This window comes from Perca fluviatilis, chromosome 2 (genome assembly GCF_010015445.1).
Source record: "Perca fluviatilis chromosome 2, GENO_Pfluv_1.0, whole genome shotgun sequence".
Lineage (NCBI taxonomy): Eukaryota > Metazoa > Chordata > Actinopteri > Perciformes > Percidae > Perca > Perca fluviatilis.
The window spans coordinates 5,112,569-5,136,181 of record NC_053113.1 but is presented as its reverse complement, the minus strand read 5'-3'; the positions used below and the strand labels follow the sequence as shown (position 1 = coordinate 5,136,181).

Genomic DNA, 23,613 nt, shown 5'->3' with positions numbered 1-23,613 from the left:
GTTGGGTTGACTCCCAGTCGCATGCGGGTTTATAACATAAAAGGCTTAACGGTTTATTATCTACTTAAACAACGATCAATCACCACATTTCTGGTTAGATTTTTGACAGTTTTCAGTGGTTATGAGGAGCAACATGAGAAAGCTCACGCTTTTTCCCCCGTCATAGGCGCCAATAAAGAAGGAAATGTTAATGTGAGATAAGTTATAATCGTTGGATTTCGGTTTAGTTCTTTTGACAGGCCTAAGTGTTCATTACAACATGGCCATGATAAATTTGGTGATTATCGATGGTTGTTGAGGTACATTAAACCACGCTAGCTTTGTCACGTTATCAGAATGTGCGACAGGCAGCGCGTGTGAACAGAGATGTGTGAGCAGCGCGAGCAGCGCGGCCGGGGGATAGAGGTTGCTGTGGATTTTTTGGCATCTGGCTCCAAGAAATATATGTATTAGTAATAAAGTATTAAAGTAGTAAAATATTTTAAAGTATTTTATTCCAGACGCCAGCCTTTTATTTTGAAAAGTTGATGCTCGGGGACGGCACCAGGCGGGTCGGCATGAGACGGGACGCTCCGGGCTGCAGCCATACAGTCTTGGTCTAGTGGAGGTCTTGGTCTAGTGGAGGTCTTGGTCTAGTGGAGGTCTTGGAGGTCTTCCAGATTCCGGGAGATTGGATCTCATTTGCGGGCGTCAAGGAGCCGCTATTGATATGAGGGAGACTCCCTGGACAGTTGAGATTAAAGATATAGGCCTAAAGGCATAAAAAGGAAAACTTCCTCCCGTTTGGTGCGCCCCACCTGTCACGTCTTTCGTCCCCCCCAGTGGTACGCCGCTTGTGAGTCGTTAGTGCTAGGGCCTTATCGCCTTAGGGGGTTAAAAAAACACCATCGGCCCACCGCGCACCGCGCGCGTCTGTCTCCATCAAGGAGAGGAGACGGCTGGATAAGTTCACCAAAGGTCGGTCTCTATCTGGTGAACACCTTCACACAACACACGTTCACCATCACCGAGCGACTCTCAGCCAACAAGCCATCGCGCCCGCTTTAGAAAGTTAACTAGTCGTTAGTTGCGCAAAAGGTAAAATGCAGTTGGGTTGTGGGGCAAAACAAAAAAAAAAGCCATATATGTAGCAGCTGTGAATTAAATAAAGTTATTATAAATAATGTTATGTCATTTTTTACTCTTACACTGAATGTTTTGCTGCTTCAATCCAGGTGAGTATTGAAAAGTATTTCCGTGACTGAACTGTGTGTTGAGGATGAACCGGAGGTATCAGTCTGAAACAGAGCTCAACTGTTAAACTAATTAATAACTGAACTATTTCCACTGGTCGGACTGATCAGTGGAAATAGTTCAGTTATTACTGTGGCGACACCCACCCACCGCCACAAGTTGCTTCCTAATCTGTGGGAAACACTGCAGCACGATCTCAACATAGGGTTATTTGAATCAAAGCAAAATAATTAGCTGCAAAATAGAAAAGAAAAGACAGTAGTACTGCAGTACTGTAAAACATCTAATGCAATGTTCCTCAACTTGCTTGTACTTTAAAAAGTAAAACAAAGAAGTGATTACTGTACTTCTACATCAGCTCTGTCTGGTGGATTTGGCCACAGGTTCTCATCTACATCGCAATTAGCCAAACATCTTGGAAAAAACCTTCGGGCATGGCCAACATTGTGGTACAAGTATATATGTATATGTATATATACATATATATATATACTTTATATATATATATATAGAGCCAGCATATCTCCACCAGACTCCATGTAAATAATCAGGACTTTTAGCGTGTATAGAGCCAGCATATCTCCACCAGACTCCATGTAAATAATCAGGACTTTTAGCGTGTATAGAGCCAGCATATCTCCACCAGACTCCATGTAAATAATCAGGACTTTTAGCGTGTATAGAGCCAGCATATGTCCACCAGACTCCATGTAAATAATCAGGACTTTTAGCGTGTATAGAGCCAGCATATCTCCACATGTAAATGGGTGAATTAAGGGTTTATTTCAACCAAACCAGAGAGGTGATTGTTGGAACAGTGGAAAGATGAACCAAGACGAGTTTTGGTAGTTTTATTTAGTTTCTGTCCACTCTGAATGAAGTGTGTTTTATGATGATAAAAGTCCTGATTATTGTGTTTGGGGGGTTTTTTGGTATTTATATATGATTTGGGTGGGAAGGTGTGTTTGGGCTGAAGATTGTTGTTCCCATCAGTCACTTAGACCCTAAAACATGTTAAACCTTTCCAGGCGGGGAGGAGCTGCCATCTGAAGGGTTAACTCATCAAATCAACGCTGCATAATGACATCATCATCAGAACAAAGCAGAGCAGCAACATAAACACTGAAGTTAAAACAGAACAGAGAGAGGTCAAAGGTCACGGAGCTCTGAGGAACAACACGCTGATTACATCACCAAACAGGAGGGGGGGGGGGGTTTGTGTCTGTGTGTGTCCGTGTCTGTGTGTTTCTGTGTCTGTGTGTGTGTGTGTGTTTCTGTGTGTGTGTGCCTGTGTGTGTGTGTGTGTGTGTGTGTGTGTGTGTGCCTGTGTGTGTTTCTGTATATATATATATATATATATATATATATATATATATATATATATATATATATATATATATACTATATTATGTCTATGAGTTCTACTGGCCCTCTCGACTGACTTTGTTTCACAGCGAATAACGTTATCTCTCATCCCGTTCACTGTTCAGCTCGCTGCTTCAGGCTGCGCCGCTGCAGCCGACAGTAACGTTACACATCGCGGATCAAAGTCTTCGTAAAAGTCGTTATATTGTTTTGGGGACAATGACATGGCTGGATAGCTAGCTTGTCTTGTTGTTCAACATACTGTCAAATTATTTTTACTGATTGCCAACTGTACACAATGTTATTGACTTTGGATCTTGCTAGCATAGCGTTAGCTTTCTGGCTCGTAGCTAAACTGAAGGGTTCTACCAGCTGAGCGGACTATATAAATATCTCCGGTTGCTAAGGGAGGCAAGTCGTATCTAAGGTTCTTCCTAATTCCTGGTGGAGAGAACAACGTTTGCATTGCATAAGAACCTGATGGATGGGAATGATTGTTCCAGGTATTAGTCAAACCGTCAGGCGTAACCAGGGAAACAGAGTTATTGTTTGGATCAACTTTAGATTTCGATTGTAAAACTAATTAAAATATGAACTAATGTTTTAAAAATATGTTATTTGGCGAGTGACCATGGTATAAACAGGTTAATGCCCTTCGAGGTGTCCATTGTCAGGTAGTAATGGACTTCACGCCTCGCCGTCCTCCATTACTACCTGACAATGGACACCTCGCCGGGCATTAAGCCTTACTTAAGCGTTTCTGCTCCACATTTCCAGCAGGGCAGCGGAGCGTCTGTGGGTTGACTCCCCACGGTTCTCATGGGCTTTATAAGTCCTAACGTGAAAAAGCTTAACGTGGTTTAATGTACCTAAACAACGATCAATCATCCATCACCACATTTCTGGTTAGATTTTTTGACAGTTTTCAGTGGTTATGAGGAGCAAATGAGAGAGAAATGTGGTGATCAGTGATCGTTGTTGAGGTACATTAAACCACGTTAAGTTGTCCACGTTAAGCAGAATGTCCCGACAGGCAGCGTGAACAGAGCAGCGTGCAGCCAGCGCAGCAGCAGGGCGGCTGAGTCTGTGCTGCCCTGTGGGGACAGAGGTTGTTGTGGAGGTTTTGGTATCTGTCGATCAAGAATTAGCCTATACAGTACAGGCCAAAAGTTTGGACACACCTTCTCATTCAATGTGTTTCTTTATTTTCATGACTATTTACATTGTAGATTCTCACTGAAGGCATCAAAACTATGAATGAACACATATGGAATTATGTACTTAACAACAAAGTGTGAAATAACTGAAAACATGTCTTATATTTTAGATTCTTCAAAGTAGCCACCCTTTCCTTTTTTATTAATAAGGGAAATAATTCCACTAATGAACCCTGACAAGGCACACCTGTGAAGGTAAAACCATTTCAGGTGACTACCTCATGAAGCTCATTGAGAGAACACCAAGGGTTTGCAGAGTTATCAAAAAAAACAAAGGGTGGCTACTTTGAAGAATCTAAAATATAAAAACACATTGAATGAGAAGGTGTGTCCAAACTTTTGGCCTGTACTGTATGTTTGAAGAATTAGTCTATATGTGTTAGGGACTTTTTTTTAACTAAATTGAGCTCGAGGTTTTCAAAAAAAGTGGTGGGTACAAAATGACTCATAACGAAATCTGGTAGGTACACATACCCAGCGTACCCATCTAAATCTGGTAGGTACACGTACCCAGCGTCCCCATCTAAATCTGGTAGGTACACGTACCCAGCGTCCCCATCTAAATCTGGTAGGTACACGTACCCAGCGTCCCCATCTAAATCTGGTAGGTACACGTACCCAGCGTCCCCATCTAAATCTGGTAGGTACACGTACCCAGCGTCCCCATCTAAATCTGGTAGGTACACGTACCCAGCGTCCCCATCTAAATCTGGTAGGTACACGACTCCACCGTCCCCATCTAAATCTGGTAGGTACACGTACCCAGCGTCCCCATCTAAATCTGGGAGGTTACACGCGTACCAATTCCCCCATCTAAATTGGTGTACACGCCAGCGTCCCCATCTAAATCTGGGAGTTAGCGTTACCCAGCGTCCCCCATCTAAATCTGGTAGGTACACGCATGCCAAGCTCCCATCTAAATCTGGGAGGTTACACGTTACTCGGCGTACCCATCTAAATCTGGTAGGTACACGCGTACCCAGCGTCCCCATCTAAATCTGGGAGGTACGCTACCCAGCGTCCATCTAAATCTGGTAGGTTCCACGTGCCCGCGTCCATCTAAATCTGGTAGGTACCGTACTTAGCGTACCCATCTAAATCTGGTAGGTACACGGCCAGCAATACGTAAACGCATCCCACTAAATCTGGTAGGTACACGCACCCAGCGCCCCATCTATCTAAATCTGGTAGGTACACGCACTCCAGCCGTCCCATCTAAATCTGGTAGGTACACGCACTCCAGCCGCCCATCTAAATCTGGTAGGTACACGCACCTAGCGTCCCCATCTAAAATCTGGTAGGTACACGTAACCCAGCCGCACCCATCTAAATCTGGTAGGTACACGCACCCAGCCGCACCCATCTAAATCTGGTAGGTACACGTACTCCAGCCCCATCTAAAATCTGGTAGGTACCTAACCCCAGGCACACTACCAAAATCTGGTAGGTACACGCACCCAGCGTACCCATCTATATCTGGTAGGTACACGCACCCAGCCGCATCTATCTAAATCTGGTAGGTACACGAACCCAGCGCACCCATCTAAATCTGGTAGTTACGCGAACCCCGCACCATCTAAATCTGGTAGGTACACGTACCCAGCGTACCCATCTAAATCTGGTAGGTACATGAACCCAGCGCATCCATCTAATATGGTAGGTACACGACCAGCCGCCCCTATCTAAATCTGGTAGGTACACGCACTCCAGCGCATCCATCTATATCTGGTAGGTACACGCATCCAGCCGACTATTAAATCTGGTAGGTACACGTACCAGCGTACCCATCTATATCTGTAGGTACACGTACCCAGCGCATCTACATCTAAATCTGGTGGTACACGTACCCAGCGTACCCATCTATATATCTGGTAGGTACACGCACCCCAGCCCCCATCTAAATCTGGTAGGTACACGCACCAGCCACCCCATCTAAATCTGGTAGGTACGCACGGCCGCACCCCATCTAAATCTGGTAGGTACACGTACCCAGCGCCCATCTAAATCTGGTAGGTACACGCACCCAGCCCCCATCTAAATCTGGTAGGTACACGCACCCAGCGGCCCCCATCTAAATCTGGTAGGTACACGACTCCAGCGTCCCCATCTAAATCTGGTATACATAACGCACTCCAGCGTTCCCCATCTAAATCTGGTAGGTACACGTACCCAGCGTCCCCATCTAAATCTGGTAGGTACACGCACCCAGCCGCACCCCATCTAAATCTGGTAAGTTCTAATTCAGCCGCGCCCATCTAAATCTGGTAGGTACACGTACCAGCGCCGCCCCATCTAAATCTGGTAGGTACACGTACCCAGCCGTCCCCATCTAAATCTGGTAGGTACACGTACCCAGCGGCCTCCATCTAAATCTGGTAGGTTACGCACCCAGCGCTCCATCTAAATCTGGTAGGTACACGTACCCAGCGCACCCATCTAAATCTGGTAGGTTACACGCACCCAGCCGCACTCCATCTAAATCTGGTAGGTACACGTACCCAGCGTCCCCATCTAAATCTGGTAGGTACACGCACTCCAGCCGTACCATATCTAAATCTGGTAGGTACACGTACCCAGCGTGCACCCATCTAAATCTGGTAGGTACACGCACTCCAGCCGTACCCATCTAAATCTGGTAGGTACACGTACCCAGCCGCATCTATCTAAATCTGGTAGGTACACGTACCCAGCGCCCCCATCTAAATCTGGTAGGTACACGCACCCAGCCGTACTCCATCTATATCTGGTAGGTACACGTACCCAGCTGCATCCATCTAAATCTGGTAGGTACACGTACCCAGCGTACCCATCTAAATCTGGTAGGTACATGAACCCAGCGTACCCATCTATATCTGGTAGGTACACGTACCCAGCGTACCCATCTATATCTGGTAGGTACACGTACCCAGCGTACCCATCTAAATCTGGTAGGTACATGAACCCAGCGTACCCATCTAAATCTGGTAGGTACATGAACCCAGCGTACCCATCTATATCTGGTAGGTACACGTACCCAGCGTACCCATCTATATCTGGTAGGTACACGTACCCAGCGTACCCATCTAAATCTGGTAGGTACATGAACCCAGCGTACCCATCTAAATCTGGTAGGTACACGTACCCAGCGTACCCATCTAAATCTGGTAGGTACATACGCACTCCAGCCCCCATCTAAATCTGGTAGGTACACGTACCCCAGCCCCCATCTAAATCTGGTAGGTACACGTACCCAGCCGCCCCCATCTAAATCTGGTAGGTACACGTACCTCAGCGTACCCATCTAAATCTGGTAGGTAACGCACCCAGCGGCTCCATCTAAATCTGGTAGGTACACGTACTCCAGCGACTCCATCTAAATCTGGTAGGTACACGCACCCAGCGCCCCCATCTAAATCTGGTAGGTACACGCACTGCGACCCCATCTAAATCTGGTAGGTACACGTACCCAGCGCCCCCATCTAAATCTGGTAGGTACACGTACGCCAGCCGCACCTATCTAAATCTGGTAGGTACACGCACCCAGCGGCACCCCATCTAAATCTGGTTTTTTTTATTATTAAAACCCGGCGGGGGGGTTTTGTTTTGTTTTTGTGTTTGTTGATTTGTGTAACGGGACTTTTCCAGACGTCAATGGGAGAAATGAAATCGGGAACCCAAGGTCTCTCGGAGGAACTGTTGAGCTCTATAGGCGTGTTACACACCTGGGAGTTTTCGTCACCGTCCTGGTTGGATTCATCCGGCTCAACACGCAGTAAAAACACCAGAAAACCTTTATTCAGAGCTGGAGGTCTTCAGACAGGAAGCCATGTTTGGGAGCGGCCTGCTGTGTGTGTGTGTGTGTGTGTCTGTGTGTGTGTGTGTGTGTGTGTGTGTGTGTGTGTGTCTGTGTGTGTGTGTGTGTCTATTGTACCAGGGGTGTAACGTTACTCTAATGTTGTTCTTTTGCTTCTCTGCTGAAAACACTTCACAGGATAAGACCCATCAGGTCAGATAACGTTACATGTGATGTGGAACAGAGCTAAGCTAAGCTAGCTTACATTTGGACTGCTCTGATTGGAGGGTTTCTCACGCTGCAGCTCCACCTGGAAGACCTCTGGGACACCGAGACATCTTATCGTGTGTAAAAGTTAAACAGAAAGACCACAAACTCTCTCACGGTAACTTTATGCTTTTATTGTGAAAAAGAGACAGAACTCAAAACTAAACATGACACAAGTCAACGACATTTCTACAATTTCATGATCACAGCTTCCATCTTTAAAGGACAGGAAGTGGAACAAGTTCACAATGTTCACCAGGAATCTGTTCAATCATTCTGAATTATTTCATACAAAGTTCATTCATTAGTTCATAACAATAATCTGAAATATTTCTGTAAGTGTGATCCTGTACAGCAGCCAACGTCAACTGGCGGCCACATCCGGCCCGCCAAAGCTTTTAGTCCGGCCCGCAGAATAATCACGAATTCACAAAATGTAAAGAGGAAAAAATGCGTTCTGTTATTTATCATTTCAAGCATTTAGAGCAAAAACCAGCCGCCTGTATTTACATCTCTATTCACATGCCGAGATTCTGTCACGCTAGTCTCTTTTCTGTAAATAGGCTACAATGAAACCTTCGTGAGTAGAAAGTCAAAACTTATCAATGCATCACCTGTGTAGACCGGCATCAACATGTAGAAAGCCATATTTCACTCTGCTCTGTCTGCTCTGTCCACCGCGCTGGTTTACCCAAACACAGCTCTACTCTGCTAATGGAGAATTTTTACAAACAAACTAAAAGAAAACCTGTCGGCTAGTCTAACTGTATCTTAGTTTGCAGGTGAATGACGCGATCGGTATGTTCGAGTTCTTCATTCTTGATGATGATGATGATGTATTATTTTGCAACAGCATCTTTCATTGCAAATGAGGCATACATGACGAGAGCACAGCCTGCTTATCGGTCCATTCACCATTAAAGCTGGGCTTTTCAACCTCTTTTACAGTGACATGTTTACCTGACAACAGCCGTTTCTTTCTGCAAGCATTTTCCACCAATCAGGACGCTGCATACTACAATAATGTTTCCATAACGACAGACTTTAACCATCACTCCTCAGTGAACTGCCTCCGAGTCTGAGATCATTTTCTAGTTAAAGAGCCAGTTATCATTAAGGAGTTTCCATGTTTTTTAGGGGTTTTCTCACACTAATACATGTACAAAAACAATAGTATTAATTCAGTAAGAAAGTGAACATTTCTAACAAGAATAGACGTATTAGGAATAAATTAATTTTATTTTCTTTATTTGAAAGTCCGTCCCCCACAGTGTCTGTTAGAAACATTCTGCCCTTGAAAAAATGTAGTTGACGACCCTGGCGGTACAGACTCAACTGATCAGCAGTGAGAAACAGGAGGAGACTCTCCGTCCTTCACAGGACTCAGAGACACTGAGGAACCAGGAGACCTGATCCAGAACCCAGGATAGAGAGGCTGAGTGAATGTGGTGTTGAAGGTGTGGAGGTGGATCAGTGAGTCAGAGGAGACTCTGTAGAAGGACAGAGAGCCAGCAGGACAGTCCACATACACTGCTACTCTACCAAAGACAGAGGAGGAGGAGATGTCTGCTAATCTACCAGAGACAGAGGAGGAGGAGATGTCAGCTACTCTACCAGAGACAGAGGAGGAGGTGGATGTTTCTATGGCATTGTGCCAGACAGAGTAACGACCATCAGAGCACCTCATACTCCAGGACTGATCATTACCTCCAAACAAACAGTCAACAATGTCAACACCGTCTCCTCTCCTCCTGACTCCTCTGTAACTCACTGATATATGAACCCTTCCTCTCGTCTCCACTTCCCAGTAACAGCGACCAGTCAGACCATCTCTACACAGCAGCTGATGACACCAGTAGTCAAACCTCTCTGGATGATCAGGATATGGCTGATCCTCCTCCACACGTGTTACCTTCCTGTTGTTGTCAGACAGTTTGAGTTTTCTGTTCACTGTGTTTGTGTCCAGTGTGAGTTCACAGGAATTTGACAGAGAGAAGGAGACACAACACAGCTGCAGTTATTAACCAATCAGCACTCTGATGATGACATCAGAGGGTTGAATGAGTGATGTCACAGTTTGATGAATGAAATTAAAAACACACTTACACTTCCTCAGACCTGGTGTCAAATATCTGACTCCAGCAGGCTCCACCCTGAAAGGAGGAGGGGGGCATTACATCACTCAGAAAGAGAGAGAGAAGAAGAAAAGTAGACATGTTCTGTGTGTGTGTCTGTGTGTGTGTGTGTGTGTGTGTCTGTGTGTGATATGTGTGATATGTTTGTCTGTGTATGTGTGTGTTTGTCTATCTGTGCCTGTCAGTGGATTTCTATCTGTGTGTATCGTACATGTGTGTGTGTTTGTGTGTGTATCTGTGATGTGTGTGCGTGTGTGTGTGCGTGCGTGTGTGTATCGTACCTGTGTGTCTGTGTGTGTGTGTCGTACCTGTGTGTGTCTGTGTGTGTGTGTATCGTACCTGTGTGTGTCTGTGTGTGTGTGTGTCTTTCTTTGTGTGTCTGTGTGTGTGTGTTTCTCTGAGTGTGTTTGTGTGTGTGTGTGTGTGTGTCTGTGTGTGTGTGTGTTTGTGTGTGTTTCTGTGTGTGTGTGTTCTGTGTGTTTCTGTGTGTGTGTGTGTGTGTTTGTGTATGTGTGTGTGTGTGTGTGTGTGTGTTTCTGTGTGTCACCATTGTTAACATCATGTGATTGGTTGATATTCCGGTTGGGTGACCTTTACAAGAACAAGGAAGAGTTTAATTTTAGATTATTAATAAAGAAAAGAACAACTCCCTCTGTGGTACGACAACAATGTTGTGATCTCAGTACACACACACACACACACACACACACACACGCACAGACACACGCACAGACACACACACACACACACACACACACACACATGGGAGTTATTCTCACTGTCCTGAGACAACACGCAGCAGTCAAAGCGTTTGAACATGTCCTTCCCGCTGGCTGTGGCGTTGGCGTTGGCGCTGGGCTTCCTCCGGACCGGTCTGGCTCAGGATGGTAAGATGGCGTTACGTTCCTCTGGCCTTCTATCAGTTGTTTTTGCTGTGAAGTCATCGTTCCACCACCTGGTTTAGACATAAAGGGTTAATGTTGCTCACCTAGATTCACCCAGACGTTAACTTTAAGGTCCTCACAGACTGGCTTTACAGTAGGATCTACTCACGTTACGGGAAATGAGTAGTTTTTTGTGTACTTATTTTTTAAATCTGTACTTATACTTAAGTGTGTTTATGTGTCTCTTTGTGTTTCTGTTTTTACAGTATTTTCATTTTCTCAGACTCAGTCTTCTGGAAAACTCTAAAGTAGAATTTCTGAGTTTTTACAAAAAAACAAACATTCTTACAGAAATAAAGAAAAATAGAATCAGAAATCCTCAAATTTAGCAACAAAACAATAAATTACTGGATACTGTAAATTGCTATTGTGTGTGTGTGTGTGTGTGTGTGTGTGTGTGTGTGTGTGTGTGTGTGTGGTGGGGATCTGGCCACAAGACCTCGTCAGCATCACAGGCGATGTCTCTTCCACGTCCAACTCCTCTCTCTCTTTGTCCTCCTCTTACTCTGACTCTCATTGCCTCCATGCTTGCAGAGTTCTCTAAATGGTTTACCTGAGGCCTGTTTGTAGTGCTAAGGCTCAGACCGATTGGTGCTCTGTGTGTTTTCAGGTCTGTATGTACGTTCCTACAATTTCCAGATGAGTTTTGAATTTTACAGTTTTTTTTCCAACTACTTTAACACGTTTTCAAAACTATATCTCCTTTTTTCAAAACTCTACACACAATTCCTAAAACTGCACACACAAAATGCAAAATGCCTCACATTTCCTTCAAAATGAATCACTGCATTCAAAATACCATGAACACATCTCAAAATGAAGCATTTGCACCAAATGGCAAACATTTTCTTCATAATAGTAACTTTTTGGATACCAAGTACACATTGTTGTTCTAAATCTAAAGCTCTTTCATAGGTTTATATCTACATTTACAATGTTCTAGAGAGAAAGTCATCTGCTGAAAGTGGTTGAAAAGTGCACCTGTAAAAAACAATCTAATGTTACAGTAAAACAGAAAATATTTATTGGGCACAACGTTAAGTTTTTAAGAGTATGTGTATGTGTGTGTGTGTGTGTGTGTTTAGTGTTTGTCCGTGCTTGTGTGTCGGCGGGGATTGGGGGTGTGTGGTGGGGGACAGAATTATATGCAAAATTATATTGTGCAAAACAAAATCTGATTGATTTGTAATGCTGAAATAGTCATTAGATAGTTGCATGCAGTATGGACACCTCCTCCTCGTTGTTATCCCCTGTCTCTTCCTCATACTCCCCTTGCTCTCTGTCTATTGTTGGCATCCATTGTTCAAAACAGGTAATCTGGCCTTTGAACTATGTATAGGCCTATAATAAAGCAATGATTGGTTAGTGTTCAGTTTTGACATAATGTGTTTGCAAATGTGAGAAGTGTGTGTGCGCCCTGGTAAATAAGTGTAGCATTTTGATTGGTTGTGTTTAGAAATGGATAGCAAGTCACTTCCTGTTAGATTTCTGTGTCTTAGGTAGAGAATTGTGTGTAATGTTTTGAAAAAAGTGTTTTATGCAATTGAAACACAAATTGAAATAGCGGGTAGGGTTTTGGAGATTTGCTGTTTAATTTTGCACTTTGAGTGAGAGGATTCAAAAATCGTGTGACATGAAAATACTTTGGGTGTAGGCAGTTGGAAAAAACCTGTAAACAGAGTGTTTTCCCAATGATAACAGGAGATTTCGTTTTGAACAAAGTGTCTAATGTAAGAAAACGTGTGTAGTGTTTCGAAAAGTGTTTATTTGTTAGTGTGTTAAGAATTGCAAACAAAGTGCAAAGTTGATAATGTGTTTAAGGTATGGTTACACTGTGTTTAAGGTATGGTTACACTGTGTTTAAGGTATGGTTACACTGTGTTTAAGTTAAGGTTACACTGTGTTTAAGGTATGGTACACTGTGTTTAAGTTAAGGTTACACTGTGTTTAGGGTATGGTTACACTGTGTTTAAGGTATGGTTACCCTGTGTTTAAGGTATGGTTACACTGTGTTGAGGCTGTATGGTTACCTGTGTTTAAGGTATGGTTACACCGTGTTTATGGCTATGGTTACACTGTGTTTAAGGTATGGTTACACTGTGTTTAAGGTATGGTTACACTGTGTTTAAGGTATGGTTACACTGTGTTTAAGGTATGGTTACTCTGTGTTTAAGGTATGGTTACACTGTGTTTAAGGTATGGTTACACTGTGTTTAAGGTATGGTTACACTGTGTTTAAGGTATGGTTACACTGTGTTTAAGGTATGGTTACACTGTGTTTAAGGTATGGTTACTCTGTGTTTAGCGTATGGTTACACTGTTTTAAGGTATGGTTACACTGTGTTTAAGGTATGGTTACTCTGTGTTTAAGGTATGGTTACACTGTGTTTAAGGTATGGTTTTGTTTGTATGGTTACACTGTGTTTAAGGTATGGTTACACTGTGTTTTAGGTGGTATGTTTACGTAAGGTGTTTATCTGTGTTATGGTTTTATGTTTAGGTATGGTTTTGTGTTAGGTATGGTTGACTCTGTGTTTAAGGTATGGTTACACTGTGTTTAAGGTATGGTTACACTGTGTTTAAGGGTATATAGTTTAAGGTATGGTTACACTGTGTTTAAGGTATGGTTACACTGTGTTAGGTATGGTTACACTGTGTTTAAGGTATGGTTACTCTGTGTTTAAGGTATGGTTACTCTGTGTTTAAGGTATGGTTTCACTGTGTTTAAGGTATGGTTACTCTGTGTTTTAAGGTATGGTACACTGTGTTTAAGGTATGGTTACACTGTGTTTAAGGTATGGTTACTCTGTGTTTAAGGTATGGTTACACTGTGTTTTAAGGTATGGTTACACTGTGTTTAAGGTATGGTTACTCTGTGTTTAAGGTATGGTTACACTGTGTTTAAGGTATGGTTACTCTGTGTTTAAGGTATGGTTACACTGTGTTTAAGGTATGGTTACACTTGTGTTATGCGTTATGGTTACACTGTGTTTAAGGTATGGTTTAAGGTATGGTTTACACTGTGTGTTTAAGGTATGGTTACACTGTGTTTAAGGTATGGTTACACTGTGTTTAAGGTATGGTTACTCTGTGTTTAAGGTATGGTTACACTGTGCTTAAGGTATGGTTACACTGTGTTTAAGGTATGGTTACACTGTGTTTAAGGGTATGGTTACACTGTGTTTAAGTTGGAGTTACACTGTGTTTAAGGTATGGTTTACACTGCTGCTTAAGGGTATGGTTACACTGTGTTTAAGGTATGGTTACTCTGTGTTTAAGGTATGGTTACACTGTGTTTAAGTTAAGGTTACACTGTGTTTAAGGTATGGTTACTCTGTGTTTAAGGTATGGTTACACTGTGTTTAAGGTATGGTTACACTGTGTTTAAGGTATGGTTACACTGTGTTTAAGTTAAGGTTACACTGTGTTTAAGGTATGGTTACACTGTGCTTAAGGTATGGTTACACTGTGTTTAAGGTATGGTTACTCTGTGTTTAAGGTATGGTTACACTGTGTTTAATGTATGGTTACACTGTGTTTCATTTTTTTTATTGAATCTCTGCAGCAAAAGAAACAAAATGGTGGCCGGGTTGAATGAGTGGGTAGAGCAGGCGCACATATACTTGGAGGTTTATGCCTCGCGCCAGAGGTCCAGGGTTCAAATCCGACTTGTGGCGATTTCCTGCATGTCTTCCCCCTCTCTTTTCCCCTTTCTCAACTAGCTGTCCTGTCAAATAAAGGTGGAAAAGCCCAAAAAATTATCTTTACAGTAAAAAAAAAATATATTCATGCATTTACTAAACCCAACAAAACAAAAATGTAGAGAGACTTCAAGAGAAACTGCAGTCCAAAACACAATCTATGATCAATACAATATACTATTGTCTGTTATTTAAGGGCAGACCTGACTGACACATTTACAATAATGCAGTTTCTGTAATTCCATCTGATGTTAGTGTTTTTATGTCATTGTGCTATGATTGACTAAATGTTCCTGTTGGGAGAGAACATGTGTTAGTGTTTTGGAAGAATTATTTGATTTTGAGACATGATTGCATTGTTTTGGTAAACATAGTGTATTGTGTTAGTGAATTATTGTATTTTGAAAATCAGTGTTGGAGTTTAGTTTACAATGTGTGATTTTGAGCATGAAATTAACTGTTTTGCCAATCGTGTGTTGTAGGTGTGTTGGTGCGTTAAGAGTTTAGGAAATTTGTTAAAAGTATTGAAAAAAGTGTCATAGCGATCGTGAAAAACTGTAATAAGGGAAAGAATTCCACTAATTAACCCTGACAAGGCACACCTGTGAAGGTAAAACCATTTCAGGTGACTACCTCATGAAGCTAATTGAGAGAACACCAAGGGTTTGCAGAGTTATCAAAAAAAGCAAAGGGTGGCTACTTTGAAGAATCTAAAATATAAGACATGTTTTCAGTTATTTCACACTTTTTTGTTAAGTACATAATTCCATATGTGTTCATTCATAGTTTTGATGCCTTCAGTGAGAATCTACAATGTAAATAGTCATGAAAATAAAGGAACACATTGACTGAGAAGGTGTGTCCAAACTTTTGGCCTGTACTGTATGTGTGTGTGTTTAAGGAATGCTACAAGAAGTTTAGGTTTGAGGCTTTGGTCTAAGCATTTGTTTTTAGTGTGTAAGCAATGGGCAAAAATGTAATGTAATGTTAAATCCTGTCACAGCCAAACAAGAAGTCTAATGTGTGCCGTCCCTCCAGAACGGTGTGTGGACTTGATGAAGGACAGCAGCTGCCAGTCAGACGGTCCCAGGTTCTTCTACAACAGCACCAGGTCCAGGTGTCAGAGGCTCGTCGGGGGCTGTGGGTCCAACAATAACACCTTTAAGACTCTGGAGAGCTGTCAGACTCTCTGCTATGGAAATGGTAGGAGAACTGTAGACACACACACACACACACACACACACACATACACACACAGAGACACACACACACACAGACCCCCCCCCCCTAGAACACACACACACACACACACACAACACACACACACACACACACACACACACACACACACACACACACACACAGAGACACACACACACACACACACACACACACAGACACACACACACACACACACACACACACACACACACACACACACACACACACACACACACACACACACACACACACACACACACACACACACACACAGAGACACACACACAGACAGACAGACAGACAGACAGACAGACAGAAAAACATCCAGTCAAACATAAGTTTTTCCTTCCATCTTTATTTTATATATAATTCACAAATAAATGTTTCTTGTATTTTCATCCAGCTACTACAAGCAGCCCACTGACTGAGGATCCAGGTACAGCAACAACACATCCGCGTGATCTCGTGTGATCTTGTGTGTTCTCGTGTGATCTTGTGTGTTCTTGTGTGATCTCATAAAATCTATCTAATTCAAAAGTTGCAAAAAATATATAAACTTAAATAGTACACAACGTTTTGGTACTAATCTTTATATATTTTTATACATCATCTAAATATGACGCTAAAGGAGACTTTTTGCGTAAATATCAAACGCCAAAAGCACCTGACCAAGCGTCCATATTTTATGCAACGGGAATGATAATGTGTTACAACTTTTGATCTGCAGGTGTGTGTGTGTGTGTGTGTGTGTGTGTGTGTGTGTGTGTGTGTGTGTGCGTGTGTGTCTGTGTGTGTGTGTGTTTTCTGTGTGTCTGTGTATTTGTGTTTGTGTGTGTGTTTTCTGTATGTGTGTGTGTGGGGTGTGTGTGTGTCTGTGTGTGTGTCTGTCTATCTGTGTGTGTCTGTGTGAGTCTGTGTGTGTTTGTGAGAGTCTGTGTGAGTCTGTGAGACTGTGTGAGTGGGTGTTTGTGTGTGTGTGTGAGAGAGAGTGTGTGTGCCTGTGAGTCTGTGTATGTGTGTGTGTGTGTGTGTGTGTGTGTGTGTGTGTCCATATTTTACCCAGTGGGAGTGAGAATGTGACTCATTCATTCACAAATCAATGTTTCTTGTGTTTTTATCCAACTCCAGGCAGACCACTCTCTGAGGATCCAGGTACAGTACCAACACACCTGTGAGAGTGATATTGTGAGAAATCAAACCTACTGATCTTCATCTTTCTCTCCTCTTCTTCAGGCAACTCAGACTTTAATATTCTGTTCGGGATCATCGTGCTGATGGTGGTCTTTATGGTTATTGTCACCTTTGTCGCCTTTGTCGTCCTCGTCGTGCAATACTGCAGACGTGCATCTTCTAACGGGTAAAAATCCTCACGTTTTATAAACAGGAAACAATCCAAACAGAGTAGTATGTAGAGAGACAGTAGAAGAGAGTAGTATGTAGAGAGAAAACAGTAGAGAGTAGTATGTAGAGAGAAAACAGTAGAGAGTAGTATGTAGAGAGACATCAGTAGAGAGCAGTATGTAGAGAGACAACAGTAGAGAGTAGTAATGTGGTAGGGAGCAGTAGTAGAGAGTAGTATGTAGAGAGACAGTAGTAGAGTAGTATGTAGAGAGACAACAGTAGAGTAGTATGTAGAGACAACAGTAGAAAGTATGTAGAATAATCGGTAGATAGTAGTATGAAGTAGACAACAGTACATAGTAGTATGTAGAGAGACAACAGTAGAGAGTAGTATGTAGAGATACAGCAGTAGAGAGACAGTAGCAGAGGATGTAGAGTAGAGTAGTATGTAGAGGACAGCAGTAGAGAGTAGTATGTAGAGTAGTATGTAGAGAGAGAGAATTTTATAGTAGAGAGTAGTATGTAGAGAGACAACAGAGATATAGTATGAAGAGAACAGCAGTAGAGAGACATCAGTAGAGTAGTATGTATGTAAGACAACAGTAGAGAGTAGTATGTATGTACGAGACAACAGTAGAGAGTAGTATGTAGAGAGACAACAGTAGAGAGTAGTATGAAGAGACAGCAGTAGAGACATACAGTAGAGAGTAGTATGTAGTGAGACTACAGTAGATAGTATATGTAGAGAGACAACAGTAGAGAGATAGTATGTAGAGGAGACAGCAGTGAGAGATAGTATGAAGAGACACAGCAGCAGAGAGACATCAGTAGAGTAGAGCATGTAGCGAGACAAACAGTAGAGAGTAGTATGTAGAGAGACAGCAGTAGAGAGTAGTATGTGTAGGGACAACAGTAAAGAGTAGTGTTTATAGAGAGAGTGATAGTAGTATTTTGTGTGAAAAAAAATTAAGATTTTATGTAGAAGACAACAGTAGAGATTTTGAGAATAAAAAATGTGTGAGAGACAACAGTAGAGATTAGTATGTAGATGCTGTAAATTAATCTGCATAATGTTGTCTTTTGTTTGTTTGTCTCCAGATACCGGCTGTTGGGTTCTGGTCCGTGAGCGGTCCCAGTCGGCGTCCGTGGAGGGAGACGCCATCGCATGTGTTTATTTCTGAATCAATTAAATGATATTCTGTATTTTGGGTAAAGATCGGGAAAATTCCTCATTCTGTGTTGATTTTTGATGTATGTTTGTTGGGTTAGGGTGAAGCCGGAGACTTCAGAAGACGAATCATATTCTCACTTTACTGAATTATTCTCCGTCTTTATACGTACGTAGTCATGGATTTATGTTTCTGGGTTTTCAAAACAAATGCAAAGCAAACTTTTCACGTGGCGATATTACGTACAAAGTCGATGCAAAGAAATATTTTTTTTCAGCATTTTGGAAGCTTTTTTTTTTTTTTTTTACATTTTTGACACTTTTTTTAAAATGCTATAAAAATCTAATAAAACGCTTAAATTCAATGAAAGTAGTGGACTGATCATTTATTTGACTTGTGATAAGCGTTGTATGGAACCATCATTGTTATTTTCTTTGACAATTTGGTTGAAAGAAACCAAAATTTCTGTTGAAAATTGGTCAAAGACAGAGGACACTAGTGTTGGTCAAATGAAGCTTCGCGAACCAGTGTCTTTACTTTCTGAGCTCACTAGATGGCGTTCTCTGTTCAAAAAAAAAGGTGAAATGAATGGCAATTCAATGGGTTTTCAAACCCTTTTTTGAACCGAGAGCGCCATCTAGTGAGCTCAGAAAGTAAAGACACTGGTTCGCGAAGCTTCATTTGACCATCACTAGAGGACACCACAGGAGTCTGGCGGATTTACAGTTTCACTTTGCTACTAATTTCAGAACCTTGACGTCATTTTTCAAAACTCTAGATTCAAAACTCAAAACATTCATCACTTGTAACACAGGATGTCCAATGTTCAAAAAATTGCATTGTGCATTCATATCTTTAAAGTAATCTTGCACTATCATTGGTTCAAAAAACTAATTGTTTGTGAAATACCATTGAAACGTTACTTTAGATCACCCACACACAAGCTACCCATAGTTTCACTGGGTCATTGTTCGTAAAATCATTAAATATTGTAGTACAAAATAGGTGATACATGTTTCATTATGGTACTAGATGTAAATACATCCCTTTAAAAGTACTGCAGTAGTAGAGAGAATACTAATCGTTGAACAAAACCTGAAATGTATTGATGAAAACCAATACAGTACAATCACAACATTTATTTGAATTCGTTTATTTGAATCAAAGCAAAATAATTAGCTACAAAATAGAAAATAAATGACATACATATGCATTCTGGGAGTATTGCTATCTTGAGGTAGATTTGTGTCTGACTTGATGGGAAATGCCTGCCTCTCAGCTGACCTAAGTGCTGATAGTTAGGTTTAGAAGTAAGAGAGACTGAATCTGTTAAGTTTACGGATCATCTACAGTCTGTTATTAACGTCAGTAACGGATCACATGTAGAGCATTTTGACAGTTGATATATGGGTCTGATATCATTTTATTAAATCAGAATCGGACCTAACAGGATGTGAGAGTTTCTGTGACTTCCTGTTCTGCCTGAAGGCTTCTGGAATCAGCTGGAAACTGTCGTACTTGACCGCTGCTTTTTGTCACCGCCCCTGGCTGCTGCCGCCTGCTGAAGTCCACTTTAAAGGCGAGCGGCGTTCATTTCGAACAAGCCTTATCATTCACTAAATCTCACCTGAAACCATTTGGCCTGCCTCCCATTTTTGAAAACGCCTCGCTCCTCTGCAGCTCCACCCTCTCGTCCAAATAGGATCACATCCATCTCCAAAAGAAACCAAGATGGCAACGGCCAAATTGCCAAACTGTAGGCTTTAAACCAGTGGTCCAGAAACCAATGGGTGACAATTATCTTTAATAGAGCCAATGATTTGGCACCTTTGTTGGACAAATAGACAGTTAAATAAATGGACCATCAGAGCCCGTGTCCCATGTCTCTGGACGGAGACCAGTGAAGGATATTAGAACAACTTTTCCGGTGCTGGCTGAGCATTACTGAGCAGCCTCCAACTGAGCTTGAAGACGTAGATGTGACGTGAGCAACGTGTCTGAAAGTTGTAAGTGTTCTGGTAGCTTTGCCGAGAGAAATCTCAATCATTCCCAATCTTACAGAGACGGAGAGTGTAGGTATATGTAAGGAGATAACATAGGCACAGGCTAATTATTGATCACTAACATGCTAGTTAACATCAGTAATTAAACTTAAACAGCTAATGTAAGTCCAAACTGCCTGCGAGCTTCTCCTGTATTATACGGTAATTCCTCTACTACGCGAGTAAGTCGCTTGGTTATGACACAATCGTTAGCCTATTTTTATAAAATCGTCTACTACGGGGCCATAACATGAGATACAAGGTAATGGACCCTTTTATACATTGTCGTGTTTCTTTAGAAATAAACAACGGTCTTTAAACGCTTCAGATGTAAAGTTATTCGCTGTCAAAGTGACATCAAAATGAATGGGAGCCAATGGGATGCTAACGGGAGGTGATGGCTTGTTAGCATCAAAATGGCTCCATAGGAGCTACACTTGCCAGACGCTCACTTACCCTTTGGTTGGACCAAACCTCTGAGATATTTTTTGAGAATGTGTTGGCTTCGCTCCACTGCTCCACCCTCTCGTCCAAATATCGGTCAAAAAACTAGACGGCTACAACTTCAAACTCAAGGCTGCAACCAGGGCTCCACAAACCAATGGGTGACATTACGGTGACTCTGTCCACTTCTTTAATGAAGTCTACGTTTGGCACCTTTGTAGGACAAAACGACTGAGAAAAAATATATTTTTTAAATGTCACCATTGTTAACGTCTGGTTGGCAACTTGTTTCATTAATCAAAATTCAGATTGGGCGACCTTTACAGGAACAAGGAAGAGTTTAATTATAGATTATAATCTCTAGATTGAAACAAAGGGAACAACTCCCTTTGTGGTACGACAGCAATGTTGGATGGTAGTCATGGTTACAGGTGAGTTACAAAGAGGAGGGCTCAGATATAACTCTCATTTTACAGGAACACAAACCCAAAACACACCTGGGAGTTATCGTCACCGTCCTGGTTGGATTCATCCGGCTCAACACACAGTAAAAACACAAGAAAACCTTTATTTAGAGCTGGAGGTTTTCAGACAGGAAGCCATGTTTGTGTGTGTATCGTACGTGTGTGTGTTTGTGTGTTTGTGTGTGTGTCTGTGTGTATTGTACGTGTGTGTGTATCGTACCTGTGTGTGTGTGTGTGTCTCTGTATGTATCGTACCAGGGTATAACGTTACTCTAATGAGGATCTTGCTCGTTCTTTTGCTTATCTGCTGAAAACACTTCACTGGATAAAACAAATCAGGTGAGATAATGTTAAATGTGTTGTGTCTAGCTAGATTACAATTGGAGTATATGAGTCCCAGCTCCACCTGTCAGAAAGCAGACAGGAAGGGCTGCAACAGGAGCAGATCTTTCACAATAAAATGACATTTGGACTGCTGTGTTGATGCTCCATTACTTACTGAAAGATTTAATGACTGTAGACACTGACTACTCATTACAAAAGCTGAACATGTTTACTAAAATATGACAAGCACCCCCCCCTGTCTTCTTTCCTAACTGATACCAACAGTGAAGTCTTCAACACAAACATATTAATGTGGGAGGGAATCAAACCTCCAACAGACCCAATGAGACAGCTTCTCTTTCACATTGATGACATGTTACTGCAGTAAAAGTACTAATAGCACATTGATGACATGTTACTGCAGTAAAAGCACTAATAGCACAGAGTGAAGTTACAGCAGCTGGCTGAGCAGATAACTAACGCGGAGAGAAAACAGACAGACTCTCTGCTCCCTGAACTCAACACAATATGAAAATGAAAAAGTGAAAGACTTACGTACTGGACTGCTCTGATTGGAGGGTTTCTCACGCTGCAGCTCCACCTGGAAGACCTCTGGGACACAGATACATCTTATAGTGTGTGGTGTTTTTTGGTAGTAACGATGCTGTGAAGTTGTATGGAGAAGAATCCGCCGACATTGTTCTTGATTATAAAAGGTATATTTACATCAAAGAATTCAGCATCAATTTACAAGCTCTGCAGAGCTGGAGAGCGACAGCACCAATTGTCTGAAAGTCACTCTGAGGTTCTGTGTTTGAAATCTGTATGTATACTTCATAAATTGGGGTGGGATCAATAATTGACCAATGGCTACAAGCCAACTGGCCTTCTTTTCTTGGGGGCCCCACTGATAACACTTTCCAGATGTTTCCAGAGAGGTGTCTTCTGAAAGTAGGGTAAAGTTCATCTGAGTTCTCCTGTCGAATCTTAGATACCAGTCATAAATGTTCAGATAAAGCTTAAATACAAGTTAAATAGAATGGTCAGTTAATAATACACTTCACGTGTGTAAAAGTTAAACAGAAAGACCACAAACACTCTCACATTAACTTTATGCTTTTATTGTGAAAAGAGACAGAACTCAAAACTAAACATGACACAAGTCAACGACATTTCTACAATTTCATGATCACAGCTTCCATCTTTAAAGGACAGGAAGTGGAACAAGTTTACAATGTTCACCAGGAATCTGTTCAATCATTCTGGATTATTTCATACAAAGTTTTTTTTTGTTAATAACAAAAAAATATATATTTTTTTTTTGGTTTGGTGCGCAACAGCAACACCCACCGCCCCGGGAGGGAAAACTACCACCCACCAATTAGATTTTTTTTTTGACAAAAACAAATCACAAATTCACAAAATGAAGGGGGGAAAAAATCGTTCTGTTATTTATCATTTCAAGCATTTAGAGCAAAACCAGCCGCCTGAATTTACATCTCTATTCACATGCCGGGATTCTGTACAGCAATGCCCGAGCTCCACACACACTGCTGAGCCGAGATGTGTGTGCGTTAAAACACACACACAAACACAGCTGAGCCGAGATGTGTGTGTGTGTTAAAACACGCAGCACCTGACTGGGAATGATACAGAGAGGATTACCAACGGCCGCTGGGGGCAGATGAACTCACGCTAATCTCTTTTCTGTAAATAGGCTACAATTAAACCTTCGTGAGTAGAAAGTCAAAACTTATCAATGCATCACCTGTGTAGACCGGCATCAACATGTAGAAAGCCATATTTCACTCTGCTCTGTCTGCTCTGTCCACCGCGCTGGTTTACCCAAACACAGCTCTACTCTGCTAATGGAGAATTTTTACAAACAAACTAAAAGAAAAACTGTCGGCTAGTCTAACTGTATCTTAGTTTGCACGTGAATGATGCCATCGGTATGTTCAAGTTCTTCATTCT

At 42.0% G+C, this 23,613-nt stretch overlaps 1 protein-coding gene across 12 annotated transcripts in view; it reads left to right on the top strand.

The window, feature by feature from the left end:
• The window catches only part of LOC120570840 (NLR family CARD domain-containing protein 3-like), a 590,579-nt gene that overhangs the window by 116,011 nt on the left and 450,955 nt on the right, over window positions 1–23,613 (top strand). The window lies entirely within an intron of this gene.